At 37.0% G+C, this 17,749-nt stretch overlaps 1 protein-coding gene and 1 non-coding gene across 4 annotated transcripts in view; both read left to right on the forward strand.

Moving 5' to 3' along the window:
- CSMD3 (CUB and Sushi multiple domains 3) overlaps positions 1–17,749 on the forward strand; it is a 1,246,722-nt gene that overhangs the window by 444,475 nt on the left and 784,498 nt on the right. The window lies entirely within an intron of this gene.
- TRNAP-GGG (transfer RNA proline (anticodon GGG)) lies at positions 7,116–7,191 on the forward strand. Its single transcript has one exon. It is a non-coding gene; the product is annotated as a tRNA-Pro (tRNA).

Genomic DNA, 17,749 nt, shown 5'->3' on the forward strand with positions numbered 1-17,749 from the left:
TATCTGAGGCATAAATGGGATTCCTCATAAGAGTGTACCACCCCACATCATGCAACAGTCAAGGGTGTGGGGAAAAGCTTAGTTTTTAAAAGATCTTAGTATTAAAAGGGTGGGAAAGGCTTAGTCTTAAAACTAAGCCTTAGGCTATAAGGACCTTAGCAGCTTACAGCCTGTCTCCCACAGCTAATGCAAACTCTAAGTGAGTAAACATACACATCATATTTGCAAACTCATTTGACCAACATGGCTGAAACAGTAGAAAGAAGTGAGAGCAACCTGAAGTAATATTTCGAATCATGTCCTCAGGCAATGATAATGATATGGAGAAGAATTTTAAGCAGATAACAGAGGCAATATGACTTAATCTTTTAGGATTTAAAAAAAAATTTTTTTTTGTCACTTCAGCCTAGAAAATGTACTGTAGCGGGGCAAGACTGCAGCAGGAGATGTGGTTTGGGTTGCCCTGTGCTGATGAAAAATATGGACTACCTGAATGAGGAGGATGAGGAAAACGATGAAAGGAAAGCAGATTTCATATAAATTTGAGTTGAAAATGACAGAATTTACTGATTACTTGAAAGTTGATATGAGGAAGAGAAGAAATTATGATTTCTAAAATTTTCTTGGTAAGATGCAAAGCACTCTAGGGAGAAAATGTTTTATAGTGGGAAGAAAAAAGAAAATGCTCTTTGAGGCCTATTAAATTTGAGTTTAAGAGTATATTTGTGTTGTTCCAAAAGTGATCTCTCTCTCTCTCTCTCTCTCTCACACACACACACACACACACACACACAAACACACACACACATAAAGAAAGGTGGATCTTTATAGCTAAATTTCATGAAAAGTTCATAACTGAAATATCATTTGGGATTCAGCCTGTTAAGTGAGCATCTGAATCCATGGGATCTGATGACTTTTCCCCAGACACAAAAGTAAAAGTGAGAAAAGACAACCCTGGATTGAGCCCTGAGAAATGTACTATTTATATTTTATGTGGAGAAGCTGGAACCAAAAAAAATTTGAAAAGAAGCTACCAAGATGATTAACGTGCAGTGGATGGAAAACTGAGAGTGGTTTTGTAGAAGTGCAGAAAACAGATCGTTGCAAAAAGAAAGAAGTGGTCAATGAATGATGTGTCCTCAAAGCTCTTCTGTTCTCCTTTATATTATATTCTCAGAGAGATTAGTTTTAATATTCATTATAGCCAGTATCTTTCTTTTAATTCTGTCTTGAACCACTTCCAAGCAGTGTCTATGCTCATGATGAATAGAGGTCACCATTCTCAAATTTTGCCGTTGAATAGAATTTAACACAGTTGACTTTCCCCTGCTCATTGAAACACGTTCTGTGTTGGACCTCGAGAATGGTACCTTCCCGCTTCTCCACAACCCCCCTGGTGATTTCTCTTCACAGAGTTCTTTGGCCATCTATACAGTCCTTTGGATCTAAACACTCTGAGATGATGACTCCTGAAATTATATCTCCAGCTCTAATCTGCCCTCAACTTCAATGTCATATATGCAAGTTCCTTTACAAAATCTTTACTTGGATTTCTAATATGCTTTTCAAACTTAATATCTCCATTACTGAAATGATATTTTCTCACAGTCTGCTTCTTCCTGTCTGTCTCATATTACCAAATGGCAGGTTTTTCTTCTCATCCTAATTCAGTACAAATCTTTGAAATCATTCTTTTAAAAAAAATTTTTATTGAACTTATCAAGGTGACATTTGTTAATAAAATTAAGCTTCAAATTTACAAGTCTACAGTCATCATCTGTACATTGCATTGTGTGTTCATTACCCTGTCAAATCTTCCTCCATCATGATCTATGTCCCTTCTACTCTCCTCTACTTCTCCCTACCCAATTTCCATCCTGAAACCCCCACACTGTTGTCAGTGTCTGTAAGTATTTTTCCTTTGCTTAGTTTCTTTACCTTTTTCACCCACTCAACCCCAATGACCTCTCTGAAAGCTGTCCGTCTGTTCTCCAAATCTATAAATCTGTTTCTGTTTTGTTTCTTAGTTTATTTTCTTTGTTAAATTCAATTTATAAGTGAAATCTTATGGCATTTGTCTTTTACATCTGATAATTGCTTAATATAAAAAATTTGCAAGGGACTTATAAAATTCAATACTAAGAAAACAAACCATCTAATTAAGAAATGGGCAAAAGACCTGAATAGAAATTTCTCCAAAGAAGACATACAGATGGCCAATAGACATATAAAAAACCCCTACAGCACTAGTCATCAGAGAAATGCAAATCAGAACAACAATGAGATATCACCTCACACCTGTCAGAATGTCTATCCTCAATAAATTGACGACTGTTGGTGAAGATGTGGAGAGAACAGAATCCTTGTGCACTGTTGGTGGGAATGCAGATTGGTATAGCCACTGTGGACAGCAGTATGGAGTTACCTCAAAATATTAAAAAAAACGAAATACTTCTTGACACCTCATTTTTTCTCACATATCAACAAGTCATGATCAAGCTTTACCTTCAAATATCTGTCAAGTACCTATTTATTTCCACTTTGGTGCAAATACCCAGTTTCCAGCCACCATTGTCTCTTCCCTCTATCATTGCGAGTGCTTACTAAAAGCTCTCCCTGCTTCCATTGTTGGAAGTCATCTATTAGAAATAAGGCAGCCAAAATAATACTTTTAAACTCTAAGTCAGATCACATCATTCGTTAGCTCAGAACTCTATAATAGTTTTGTCCTAATCAGAGGAAAAGCTTCTCTAATTTACTTATATGGCTTAGCCTTTTTATACACTGACCTCATTCCTTCCTTTCCCGCTCCTCTTATCACAGCAGCATTCGTGCTGGATGGATCTCAAAGTGGTTTAAGTACATCTGTCCTAGAACAGCATTTACTGTTCTCTCGGTATGGAAAGTTCTTCCCTCAGATCATTTACATGGCTCAATTTCTGATAAAATTCATACTTTCACTTAAATCTCACATTTTCAGTGGAGTCCTTTTTATAATATTCTTTTTAATGTTGCATCTATTGGCTGGCATTTAAACCACCTTCTTTATTTTTTCTTCCTAGTGCTGTTTGTCATCTGAATATAAGCTTCTTTATTTATTTATTTATTTATTCATTTTTAGAGAGGAGAGGGAGAGAGAGAGAGAGAGAGAGAGAGAGAGAGAAGGGGGGGAGGAGCTGGAAGCATCAACTCCCATATGTGCCTTGACCAGGCAAGCCCAGGGTTTTGAACCGGCGACCTCAGCATTTCCAGGTCGACGCTTTATCCACTGCGCCACCACAGGTCAGGCGAATATAAGCTTCTTAAAGTCAGGGATGTTTGACTATTTTATACATTTCTCTATGCTGAATCACTAGAAGAGTTCTTGTGTCTAGTGGAGGTGGGCAGTAATTATTTTTCAAATGAGGAAGTTGAGGACATAGGATAGGATTTAGAAACATAGAGGTCATTTTAGTGGTAAGAATTGAGTCATATTCTGAATGAACTTTTTAGAAGTATAACTATTAAGTGGGGAAGTAACCATAGGTTGTGTAAATAATGCTTTCAAGTAATTCAGCTAAGAAGGAAGAAAGAATTGTAATGATGGTTAGAAGGGTAATGTAGGGTCAGAATATGGTATTCTTTTTTTGTTTTTTAATCTCAGAGATTGAGAGTATACTTCTGTGTGATTTAAATGACCATATAAATTAAGAGAAATTAATGATGGAGAACAAAGAATATAACCATAGGATCAAAGGTCTCGTGGTGCCATAGAATGTGATCCAGAACACAAATGGGTAGTTCTTTTTGTTTTGTTTGCTAGTTTGTCTTTGGTAACAGAAAGGATATTTTTTCTAGCCTAATGCAGAGGAAAAAAGTGATAAATATATACTGAATAAACATCATTAAAAATGTTTTTTCTTATTTAAAATATCCTCCAGGAATAATAGCTAAACTTAAGGTTACTTTTTAATTTGGAAAGTGTCATACATTTCAGCACAAAGAGAAATTAAAATGATATAATTTATATAATAATTTACTACAAAGGAAGAAAAAATAAATAAGCATAATCTAATGTTTACCAACATGAATATGACCTAAAATACAATGGGTAAGAATATTAGGAAAGAAATCTACAATAGAATAGGAACACATAGAGCATTTAAATTTGTGTCTTTTTATTCCAAATCTCATGCTCTTTGTATTATAATACACTATGTATCTTGTTTATTTTGTGTGTGTGTAATGTTATTATGTATAGTTAAGTGTTTCTGTACAATTTTTTGAGAAATAACATTATAAAAGAAGTTTTTTAAAAGAATACAAGATGTTGGAAATACATTTTAACTCCTGTATTGTTAGTTTTGCCATTTTCTAACAACCAAGTGGTAGAAGAGATTCAGTGCTGAAATCAAATTATCAAACTTGTAAAACATCTTCAATAACTAATATTTTAGCCTCTGATAATGTCAGTAATATAAAATTAAAGTGCAAATATAATATCCTTTGACCATCAGGTTACCATCTTCTTTTGGTATTTTGGAGTGCTGATATAATTATTCTGCATGCTGTAAATTCCCTAGTCAGTAATTACCCAATATTTAATTTTTAGCTTTTATTCATACATTCATAAAACAACACTATTATACAAATATATCTCATAGAGACAGTTGCATAGGGAAAACAGGTATTCATCAAATAATCATAAATCATTAATGTACATTACAATTTTGATTGAGTGAAATGACTAAGTACTTTAAAATGTCGGTGAAACAGATGTTCCAGAATAAATAATTTAGAAGTTGAGTTTTCAGTTGGTAAAATATTTTTAACTGAGTAACAAGTTTACTGCAGAGCTGTAGTCTAATTTAGAGGAGAATAGAATAATTGTATTCTTTCTTATTACTACCTTTGAACAATATCTATCAACTTTTTTTTTTTATTGTTACCACTGAACACTGATGCTGTGCCAGGCACTGTGCCTGACTTTATTTTCCCTATATTTTATCTTCACAAAATATAATGTAGTGGTTTTCTTTTCTTCTTTTCACAAATTAGAAATTGCAACAGTCATAGTTACTGATCAATTTCCTTTAGGTTTTCCACTAAATAGCATTGGTGCAGGAATTCATAGCCAGGTCTGTCTGACATTACAGCATGTGCTCTTAGCCAGAATAGTACAACTGTGAAAGAGGAACAAAGTGCTGTGTTACTTCCATCAGAAACCAAACTACTATCACTTTCCTAATGGGCTCCTTTCAGGATCCAGAAATACTGTTACATTGACTCATAATTTAGCAGAATAAATTAACCGTGTGGAATTAGAGGTCATCTCTATTCCAAAGTATCTACTGTTTCTTAAGGTTATTAATACAGAACTTCCTCATGGTTGTCCACTCTCTGTAAAAAACAACTGGGTTTTTTCTACCACCTACTTGAAACAGCTCCCCTCCCCCCTTCCAAACTCTTTAAAAAAATATCTAAATGACAGTTATGCCAGAAAACTACATCACTAATTATTCTCAGTGAGTGCCCCATCAGTTGAATTGCTCTGCAGTTGTGTTTCCCACTAAATATGAAGTGAGGTTTCATTTTGTCTAGCCTGTGCCTAGAATCTCCCAGAGCTACCCAATCATTATCCACTTTCAAAATTCCCTTCTCTTTATAGACTTCATTAAAATAGATCTTGAACTTTATAAGATGAAAGGGCAACCTAAAATGCCTTTCCCTCAAAGAGACAAATATTCTTTTTAATTATGTCATTTAACTGAGAATAGTAAGGACAACTGCAAATTCACTCATTTAGTCAGGTATAACATTATTCATGGAACAATTACAATTACATTTTACAGTTCAAATCATTGGAATAGTATTTCAGTCTTAGAAATGTTAATGATGTGAAAATGACAGACAAGGGTTCTCCCTTTCATTTCAATACTTCTGCTTCCATCCTCATCATTAATAAAATGTTTTATGAACTAAAACTAAATCATGATTATATTAGTTACTTTTATTATTTAAGACACCTTAATTATTTATAATTTAAATACTTAAACTCTTCAATTACTTAAAATTTTCTAATATAAATGTTGGTTAAATATTCATCACACCTCCAAGTGGGACTTAGAATTAAAAATTAGAGATAAAAGTTAGAAGTTGTGACAAGTTAAAAATCCTTCAAACAAATCTCTCATAATCTATGGTTTCTGGGTGGCCAATTAATAACAAATGATTGCTTTGAAACTGTTTGATATCTTTGACACTACCCTTTACGGATTTCTTCTATACTAATTTCTCTCATATTATTATCAGCAAGACTGAATTAATTGTCATCTTCTGTGTTGTTTCATACCTCTTCATTTTTGTACACACTTTTCTTTCAACCTTAGTTGCTTTATCCCACAATTGCCTAAGACTCAATTGCAATCTTCTTTATTATCTTTCCTTATATAGCGATTCAGATATGATCTTTCTGTTTTCCTATTCTTCCCTAGACTGTAACTAATTTGTATAAATCCTATAACTTTTGTGTGTGTGTATGTGTGTGTGTGTGTAACAGAGACAGAGAGAGAGAGACAGAAAGAAGAATAGATAGGGATAAACAGGAAGGGAGAGAGAGGAGAAGTATCAATTCTTTGTTGAGGCTCCTTAGTTGTTCATTGATTCCTTTCTCATATGTACCTTGACCGAAGGACTACAGCAGAGCAAGTGAACCCTTGCTCAAGCCAGCATGCTTGGGCTCAAGCCAGCGACCTTTGGGCTTAAGTTATCGATCCAGTGACCATGGGGTCATGTCTATTCTCCCACTTTCAAGCCAGATGAGCCCACCCTCAAGCCAGCGATCTCAGGCTTTCGAACCTGGGTCCACTGAGTCCCAGTCTGACACTATATCCATCGTGCCACCACCTGGTCAGGCCTATAACTTTTTAAAGGTAAAATATATGCCTATGAACCATTATATTCCTCATCAGACTGAGAATAGGGCCTTGGAAATTAAAATCTAGGAATCTTTTATAGAATGAGTATATATAAAATGTATTAATGTTTTATAAAATATATTATAAAGGTATATTTTACCTGTTTCTGTACTTTTACAGATAGCTTTCTTTTTCAAAAATAAGAATAAAATGCAGGCCCTGGCTGGTTGGCTCAGTGGTAGAGCATCGGCCTGGGGTACAGGAGTCCTGGGTTCAATTCCCAGCCAGGGCACACAGGAGAAGCGCCCATCTGCTTCTCCACCCCTCCCCTTCTCCTTCCCCTTTGTCTCTCTCTTCCCCTCCCGTAGCCAAGGCTCCATTGGAGCAGAGTTGTCCCAGGCACTGAGGATGGCTCTATGGCCTCTGCCTCAGGCGCTAGAATGGCTCTGGATGCAACAGAGCGACACCCCAGATGGGCAGAGCATCGCCCCCTGGTGGGCCTGCTGGGTGGGTCCGGGTCGGGTGCATGCGGGAATCTGTCTGCCTCCCCGTTTCCAACTTCAGAAAAATACAAAAAAAAAAAAAAAGAATAAAATACATGTTTACTGCTGGTGATGTCTAATTCTATTATTATTATTATTTATTTTGTATTTTTCTGAAGCTGGAAACTGGGAGAGACAGTCAGACAGACTCCCGCATGCGCCCCACCGGGATCCACTGGGCATGCCCACCAGGGGGCAATGCTCTGTCCCTCAGGGGCTTCGCTCTGTCGCGACCAGAGCCACTCTAATGCCTGGGGCAGAGGCCAAGGAGCCATCCCCATCCTCAGTGCCCGGGCCATCTTTGCTCCAATGGAGCCTCGCTGCAGGAGGGGAAGAGAGAGACAGAGAGGAAGGAGAGGGGGAGGGGTGGAGAAGCAGATGGGTGCTTCTTCTGTGTGCCCTGGCTGGGAATCGAACCTGGGACTTCTGCACGCCAGGCTGACACTCTACCACCGAGCCAACCAGCCAGGGCCTAATTCTATTATTTTTTATTGGCAAGGTTATTCTTCTCCACGTGTATTTCCTGTATTTCATTCTATTTGGAAAGGAATGAACTGACTTGCTCATATCAGTATTCTAGTTTTTAAATAAATATGACTTTAAGTGTATTATTCTATACTTATCTGCAGTTAAATGTGAAAAGGATGGATATCAAGATGTAGGATGTTGTGGTATGACAGAACTAGGGACATTTCTTGAACTTGAATTCAAACCCATGAAATTCTTGGGTTTGGCTCTTGGAATCTCAATTTTATCACTAATAAAACAGTAATAATACATTCTAATACATAATATTATCTTAATAATTATAGCTCATGATATTTTTAAAGAACCTATCACAGCATGTTGTCACTTTAGACATGATAGTTACTCACATAGATAATTGAATTTCCATAATGCTTAGTTTTGTGAAAAAGATTGATAAAATAACATTGTAAATTTTATTTCTTTATTGTATTTAATCTCTTTGTGGGAGTAATAATAATGGAAAAACTTGTCATCTTTTCCAGTTTTTGATTGCCTTTCATATCTAGTTATTCTTTACCACAACCCCGTTTCTGCTTGTATCTAGAGGTATACATGGTCATTGAGTTGGACCAATCTGATAGGACATTACCTCACATATGCAGACTTTCCTTGCTAGGTGTAAGCAGTACAATCACAAATGTGTACTTAATATTTGGAAGAATAGTAAATATTATCTAATTTAAAATTCATGCTGCTTTAATTATTCCACGATTACTGACTTGACTGTTGAGTCAACCCATTGTCCCCAATTATCAAGAAATATCTCTATCCTTTAAGACTTGACTTCTCTTAGAATTTTGTCCTCTGACTGTACTGCCTCTCTATTCTCTATACAAAAGTAGGTTGATTGTTTAAAATATAAACCAGTCAAACTTCAGACCTCACCATTACTTCCCAGCACATTTATTAAAAAAGAAATTCATTGATTCAGCTCTTTGTTTCATGTTCATCCTTGCCTGCATCACTAAACTTGTCACTACCTTCCTCCTCCCTGCCTGTGTCTCAGCAACATGGATTTTCTCTATGGAGTTCTTTGTCCCAGGCTTCATATAATGTTGATTCCTTCTTATCTTTTAGGTCATAGTAGAAACAGCGTCTTCTCAAAGAGACCTTCAGTGATCAGGCACTCTCCATTATGCCACTTTAAAATTTTCTTCAATTCACTATTGGATACATCCTTTCTTTGACAATTCATTAGTTTGTTGTCCTCTTCTCTTCTAAAAATGTTAAGGTTCTTAAAAAGAAGGTCCTTAACATAATAGGGCCTAGCCCACGGTAGTACACAATAAATATTTGTTAAGTGAATAAAGAATTAATACAGCTCCTGTCATTCTGTAGACTGTACAATCTTACTATTTTCTTTTCATGTTTCAGTTTAGCCTTGGCATCCTTCGTGCTCCTTAGAACTCCAGAGTTGGAAACGTTCTGGAACTCTTGGGTGCACTTCCCCGGCATGTATTACAGGTTTTAAGGGCCACGAAAGAGCATTATTCACAATCACATTTGCTCCAGTTATTCTGGCGTCTCCCTGCTGATCACAGCACCTGTTTCTTTCAGGGACTGGGCTCCTCAGCTTTCATTTAGCATTGTCATCACTTCCGCTGTGATTTATTTGAAACATCAGTTTCAATTAGCTATTGAGATATTTTTTAAATCTCAGTATTCATTATGTGTTCCATATAATCCCAGGCAGCTCTCTCTGCACAGATCTGCTCATGGCTCTTAATATGGAGTCTCTGATCTGATATATATATTTACCTTCTCAGTCTCTGCAAATGTGCATTCTGGTGCAGAAGCTCTGTAATAGCTATTTTGAAACATTTTCATCTTTGGAGTGCTCTAGTAGGGAAAAGAGCCAGATAATCAACCTCATTTTCTTTCACTACTACTGTGTCACATATTTCTTGTCACAGCAGCTGACTAGTACATCATCAACTCCCTACGCACACGCACACATACACATGTACAAGCATGCCCACATGTGCACTTAGACATATTACCCATTAACAACAGTGCTTTGTTTAAATTGAAATTGATTCTTCATCCTCATTGCTTACTTAGAATAAATTTGAAAAAAAGTCCGGAATTCTTACAATGGCATAGAAATTCCTAATTTCCTAATATTTAGCATTTACTCACTGCCTTCCTTAGACATACTACCTTTATTTAAGCCTTAGATTTTTTGTATTTGCTGTTATTTCTGAGTAGAAAATTAGACTCCTAAGTTTTCCCATGACAGGCTTTTTCTTTTTTCTTTCAGCACTCAGGCATCAGTCTGAAATTTTCCTTCTTAAGATCAGCCAATGCCTGACCCGGCGGTGGCGCAGTGGATAGAGCGTCGGACTGGGATGCAGAGGACCCGGGTTCGAGACCCCAAGGTTGCCAGCTTGAGTGCGGGCTCATCTGGTTTGAGGAAAAGCCCACCAGCTTGAAACCAAGGTCGCTGGCTCCAGCAAGGGTTTACTCGGTCTGCTGAAGGCCCGCGGTCAAGGCACATATGAGAAAGCAAGCAATAAACAACTAAGATGTTGCAACACGCAATGAAAAACTACTGATTGATGCTTCTCATTTCTCTCCGTTCCTGTCTGTCTGTCCCTGTCTATCCCTCTCTCTGACTCACTCTCTGTCTCTGTAAAAAAAAAAAAAAAAAAAAAAAATCAGCCAATAAGAACAAGTTAGGCATTCATTTTCAATGCTTCCTGTATTTGTGCTTTAATAGCATTAACATTCCTGAAATCATTATGCTTGCTGTTTTTTTGTTTGTTTGTTTTTTACAGAGACAGAGAGAGAGTCAGAGAGATGGATAGTTAGGGACAGAGAGGAACGGAGAGAGATGAGAAGCATCAATCATCAGTTTTTTGTTGTGATACCTTAGTTGTTCATTGATTGCTTTCTCATATGTGCCTTGACCGCAGGCCTTCAGCAAACCGAGTGACCCCTTGCTCGAGCCAGCAACCTTGGGTCCAAGCTGGTGGGCTTCGCTCAAACCAGATGAGCCCGCGCTCAAGCTGGTGACCTTGGGGTCACGAACCTGGGTCCCCCACCTACCAGTCCGACACTCTATCCACTGCGCCACTGCCTGGTCAGGCATTATGCTTACTGTTTTGATATCTCCTTTATTCTTTGATAATTTATCATTTATTATTTATTTACATTCAAGCCAGCAACCTTGGGCTCTTGGTATCTCCTTTATTCCTTTGAATATGTATTTATTTACACTTAAGCCAGTGACCATTGTGTCATGTTTATGATATCACACACAAGCTGGCAACCCCATGCTCAAACCAGCTACCCTGTGCTCAAGCCAGCGGAGCCCACACTCAAGTCAACTACCTCAGTGTTTGAACCTGGGTCCTCTGCATCCCCGGCCGATGTTCTATACACTGCACCACCACCTAGTCAGGTTACCTTTGATTATTTTAACAAACTGGAATACCAGGTATGTATTAAATTTCTAATAGAGTTTGTAGAAGGAAAGAAGAAAAGAAAGTGAAAGAGAGAGAAAGAGAGAGAGGGGGCAGTCCTCAAGAGGGAAGAGAGGAAGGCATGCAGACAACATATTGAAACAAATGTATTATTTAAGTTAAATTTTTTATACTCATGGATTTGTAGATCTGGAATGAACCTCAATCAATTTATAGCCCAGTAATCCTATTTGGGATTTCCTGAAAGAATAATAATAATGCATTATTTTCTTTATTTCAAAAAGCATAATTAAAATTCACCCATTATAAGGCCTCCTGTATAACTAAAATATCAAATTTTATTTGCTGAGCACTATAATTAAATTAAACTGGTGGTAGATTGGTTATCTCATGGTCATTAAAAGTGCTGATTAGCAGATGCCATGATTAAATTTTTAAATGATCATACATTTCCTTCTGTGAAAGTGATTCAGTTTATTTGTCCATAAAAGTTTTCCCCCAGAATATTTTTAGAAAAATATAATGAAAGTAGCATTTCATGATGAAACAGTTGAGAACCACAAGTTTGGTCCAAACTCTTCATATAATAAGTAAGGAAACTAAAATAAATAATCCACAATTTTATTCCTAATTTTAGCATTTCAGCATAGCCAATATTGGATGCAGAACTAATTTCAAAGCAGTTATTCCTCACATTATAAACATTATATACAACAAATCTATGAAGTGGTATTAAAAATTTATTATAAATACTTATATTTTTCCAAAAGCAAAAGTATAGATGTAGTCACATTATAAATAATCTTTAATTGCTATAGGTCATTTTGTGTTAATTCAAGAAAATACACTATAATATATGTACACAATTTTAGGATTACAAAATAATATCTCCTGCAAATCATCCTCTTATTTTTCTACACTGCAAATTTCAGTTTATGTTATTGACTGACTGTCTTCGTTTTGTATGTGGATTTGTTTCAAGGCAAACTGTATGCAGTTTCATCTTTAAATTTTAGAAGTCATTCACCTGCATATGAAAGTATTCTGATCTCCATCAGGAAAGGGAGACCTGCACAGATCCTATGACATTTTATAGCAGAAATGATTTTTATGAAAGAAAAATGCAGTGTTGAGAACACATTTTGAAATGGAATCACCAGTAAAGGAACACTAGTGCTGACCGTTTTTGCAGAACGACTCTGGCAGTGATCGATCGTGTGGCATGCCTTAGGACTCTGAGAACCCCAACATCCACCAAATCCTGTGCAACCTTCTAGGTCATGATGGGCATTCCACAACAGGGTTTTCAAAAAGCCTTCATTGACCGTGTTGTGAGAGATATTTTTAAATCAACAAATAATTCTATCTACCTTTGAAAAAATTGATGAACTAGATGCTCATAGGGATGGCATTGGAAAATAGAAAAATGACAACCAGGGGAAATAACTGCAGCCATGTCAGAATTGTAGGGTAAAACGTCAATTATAGCCCTGGCCGGTTGGCTCAGTGGTAGAGCGTCGGCCTGGCGTGCAGAAGTCCTGGGTTCGATTCCCGGCCAGGGCTCACAGGAGAAGCGCCCATCTGCTTCTCCACCCCTCCCCTTTCCTTCCTTTCTGTCTCTCTATTCCCCTCCCGCAGCCGCAGCCAAGGCTCCACTGGAGCAAAGATGGTCCGGGCGCTGGGGATGGCTCCTTGGCCTCTGCCCCAGGCGCTAGAGTGGCTCTGGTCATGACAGAGCGACGCCCCTGAGGGGCAGAGCATCGCCCCCTGGTGGGCAGAGCATAGCCCCTGGTGGGCATGCCAGGTGGATCCCAGTCGGGCGCATGCGGGAGTCTGTCTGACTGTCTCTCCCCATTTCCGGCTTCAGAAAAATACAGAAGAAGAAGAAAAAAAAGTCAATTATAATTTTCAATTTTGCTTTAGAGATGACTTCAGGTAACTACATTTAAGAAAAGTTTAATCTCAAGAATGCTTTTTATGCTTTCCTTCTCTGGAAATTCATCCTATCATACTACTACATTTTTCTTTTTAAGAAATATGTGTATGTTTAGTTCAGAAAAGGTATGAGAGAAACATGTTGTTTATAGAGTGAGTGGAATAGAGGGACTTTTTCTGTTGCTCATGACAAGGTCCAAGTATCTTTTCAAACCTTGCACCATATCTCATGTACCAAATCCTCGTAATGTGTACTCTACCTATATTTTCAGCTTAACTTTTTGTGATTTCCTGCTGGCAGTCTATGCATTACCCATACTAAATGGCCTTTATTTCCTAGAAAATAGCAGGATCTGCCTATCCTAATGGCCTTTTTAAAGAGCATACTCTGTCTGAACCACCTCTTTCTTTTTTCTTCACCTCGGAAATGTCTATGCATCTTTCTGGTTCCAGTGTAAAACATTTTCTCCAGAAATTTCTTTATTAAATTATCCCCTAGACCAGATGAATGCTTCCATTATATATTTTATAAAACCTTATATTTTACACATTTTGTCAGTTGACCATGGCTTGCAAAAGCCACTTCAAGTCTTAGAGGCTTAAAACAGCAATTATTTATTGTTTTTCACAATTCTGTTTCTTGGCAGGCTGCTTCCGGGCTCATGTGTGTGGCTATATTAAGCTGGAGTGTTGACTGTGCTTCAGGGTCCAATATGGCCTCACACTAATACCATCAGCTGGGAACTTAGTTCTCCTCCTAGTGCCTCTGACCTTCTAGAGGACTGGCCATAATTGTGTATGCCAGTCTCAGGGAAACATTGTGCAGCCTAGTTGGAAGCTATAAGGCTTCTTGCAACGGAGGCTCAAAAACTCATGTGATATCACTCTGCTATACTCTTGGTCATACAGCATATCACAAGGATAGCCCAGATCAAGGGATGGGGAAATATACTACCTCTTGATGGAGAGTGTTGCAAAGATGTTGTGATTAACTCTAATCTAACATATCTATATATTACAATGATAATTTATTGTTGTTTTTCTTGTTTGTTTCTCTGTTCACATTATCTCTTTCAGTCATCATTGTATCCTAGCATGTAACAGTGGCTAGCAACAGCAGGAAATGTGTGTGTGTGTATCCTATATATATGTATTAATTTAATAAAAAGTTAGTGATACTATTGCAATAAATTTAATTTTTATTCCTGAAATATAGAATTCAAATACTTATATTTACTCTCAACATATGCTATAATATTAAATGAAAATATATATTAGTTCATAGCACAACAGATGGTGAAACATAGTTATAGAGAAAGTAAAATGCTCAATCATAATTGCATTAAGAAGCAGGATATGAACAAGATTAAGAACATGAGCTATGGAATCTGAAAGTCCAAATAAAAGTGCCAGATCTACCAGGTCTTATAATTTAATTTAATTTTATTTCATTTTATTAAGAGTAAGCTCAAATGTCACTTTGTGTTTCATAACCAGCTATTATATTAATTTGTCCATTCTATGTCTCTCCCCATTGAGTGTAATCTGTTTAGGAAGCATACTGTCTGTACTACTCACCTTTGGATCATTCAGTGCCTGGCATAGAGTGGGCACTCAATAAATTCTTGTTGAATAAGTACATAAATGAAATAACTAATGAATGAGGGAAGGAATAAATGAATGATTGGCTAAAGCCACAAACTCTTGAATGAATACCTCAGTGAATGTCCTTAATCATGTTATTTACCTTTGACTATATAAATTATAGTAATATCTGCTGTATACAAATGTTATGAATGTTGGTTATAAAATGTTTATCATGGAACTTACATGAAGTAATTGTTAGAGGCTATAAACCTTAGGACTTTGAATCAGTGGGGACTAGTTGCTTAGGACTAATTGATTCCTAGGGCAAATGTCCTCAGAGTAAATATCTACTCTCCATGAGCAATAAACTTTTGTGGGATTTAGAAGAAAGATTATCCCCATGGTGATTTTGAAGATTGAAGAAGTCCCTATAGGTAAAAGTTAAAAACTAGAAATTTACAGAAGCTTTATTTATATCAAAAGAAGAAGAAGAAGTAAAAGATCCAATTTAGCAACATATTTAGAGGCCCCAGGGATGATCATGTGAGTCACGTAACTGTTGAGCAGCTGATAATTTTCAAAGATAGTGAAATTAGATTACTAAGAATTGTTTTATAGAGAAAACTATAATAGTTAAAGGAGAAAATAGAACACAGAGGCATCATATCAAGCTAAAAGTAAATTATTTTTAAAAAGACAGGCTATTGGGGTGTGGTGTAAATTTGCAAGTGAAACAGGTATGAAATTTAATTCACAGAGTTGTATGAGCAAGAAATATTCCTTTGTCCTATTAAATTTAAATAAATAAGAGAGACCCCATTGTACCTGAAGGGAAGAAAATGATATCTAGGTCATTTGGCGTGAGGGTAGAAGAAACGTTGGTACTTTCATCTTCCTCTGAGTTGCACAAGAATCCAAGGAGGTTTTGTAGTGCCTGGACAATGGGGAGAACGGCACCCACCGTCACTGTCCTAGCCCACGTTTCCCATGAAGGCAGCTGATCTGGTGCTTCCTGTGACAATACTGCACGGGAATCTTAGCCAAAGGTGACAGTCCAGGTGCTGGAGGGTGTATATATCATCGCCTCTCCTGCACTTTCAAGCTCTATCCTTAGTCATTGCCCATTGCCTATCACTTGATGTAATCCCTGAAGAGAAGGAGACTCTCAGGAAATGAAAGCCATGGAGAGCTCTTAGAGAGAGCAGCTTTCACTCTCCCTTTTTTTCTTTTTTGACAGAGACAGAGAGAATGTTAGAGAAAGGGATAGATAGGGATGGACAGACAGACAGAAAGGGAGAGAGATGAGAAGCATCAACTTTTCGTTGGGATACCTTAGTTGTTCATTGATTGCTTTCTCATATTTGCCTTGACCGTGGGGCTATAGCAGACGAAGCAACCCCTTGCTCAAGCCAAAGACCTTGGATCCAAGCTGGTGAGCTTTGCTGAAACCAGGTGAACCCACACTCAAGCTGGCGACCTCGAGGTCTCAAACCTGGGTCGTCTGCATCCCAGTCCGACGCTCTATCCACTGCACCACCGCCTGGTCAGGAGAGAGCAACTTTCTCTTTAAGCCCTGTAGAACCACTCTCCCCTGAGACAAGGGAATTCCACAAAGGGATATGGTAACAGACATTTATAAGAAAAAGAGGTGATAGGAAGGAAATGCAATGAAAATCAAGCATACAAAAATTACAACTTGATTCAGACACAAATGTTTATATTGGGTATTGTAGTGGAGGCAGTAAGTAGATATGTACTAATTTCACAGAATTTAGTTTTGTGGTCTGAAATTAAACAGTTTGGATCCAAATCCTAACTCTTCCACCTACTAGCAATTTGAGTCAGCGTATGTTTTGAAACTGCTCTGAGCTTTAATATCCTTGGCTGATAGGTATTTTTGAGGATGAAATGAATAAAGACTATGTAGAATATAATAAATGCTCAGCAAATCTTGGTTGTTCTTTGTAACATGTTTAAGTAATTCTGTTATTTAGGCCTTTGAAGTGAACATGTCAGAATGTCCAATACATTTAATAGTGTCTTAATTTCCTCTATTCAGAAATTTGGGAAGACATAAAGAAACCATTCTACAAGAGGAGCAAACCTCCATCATCCTTATATGAGTTAAAAGTATACTTTAAGAAAATGATGTAGTTATTTTTTCTCTATATATGCACACACATACCCCACAAAAACATATATGCACATATATGCACATATATCATATATATGTATATATGGTCTTTTTATATATAGTATCTATCAGCTTTTCCTCTCTAAATATGACATATAACTCGTATATGCATACTTTGTATTATATAGTTCATGTATGTATAAATTTATATATATAATTATATATAAAAAATATTATAGGGGAGAGAGAAAAATGAGTTTTCTCCTGTTCATCTTGTATTTTCTATCATCTGAAAAAACAAGAATGGGGAAAAGTAATAAGTAAAAGGCTTGATAATTTGAGAATAGTCAATTTATTCAGTATTTGTTGACATTTCTAGTACTTTTTAAAAAACTTTTTTCATTTATTCATTTTAGAGAGGAGAAGGAGAGAGAGAGAGAGAGAGAGAGAGAGAGAGAGAGAGAGGAGAGAGACAGAGAGAGAGAAGGGGGGAGGAGCAGGAAGCATCAGCTCCCATATGTGCCTTGACCAGGAAAGCCCAGGGTTTCGAACCAGCAACCTCAGCATTTCCAGGTCGACGCTTTATCCACTGCACCACCACAGGTCAGGCGACATTTCTAGTACTTTGATACAATTCATTCTTGCTGTAAATATGTTCAATTCAGATTTCAGTGGTTTGAAGCATTGCTAAGAAAATTG

The sequence above is a fragment of the Saccopteryx bilineata genome, chromosome 3 (assembly GCF_036850765.1).
Source record: "Saccopteryx bilineata isolate mSacBil1 chromosome 3, mSacBil1_pri_phased_curated, whole genome shotgun sequence".
Taxonomy (NCBI): domain Eukaryota; kingdom Metazoa; phylum Chordata; class Mammalia; order Chiroptera; family Emballonuridae; genus Saccopteryx; species Saccopteryx bilineata.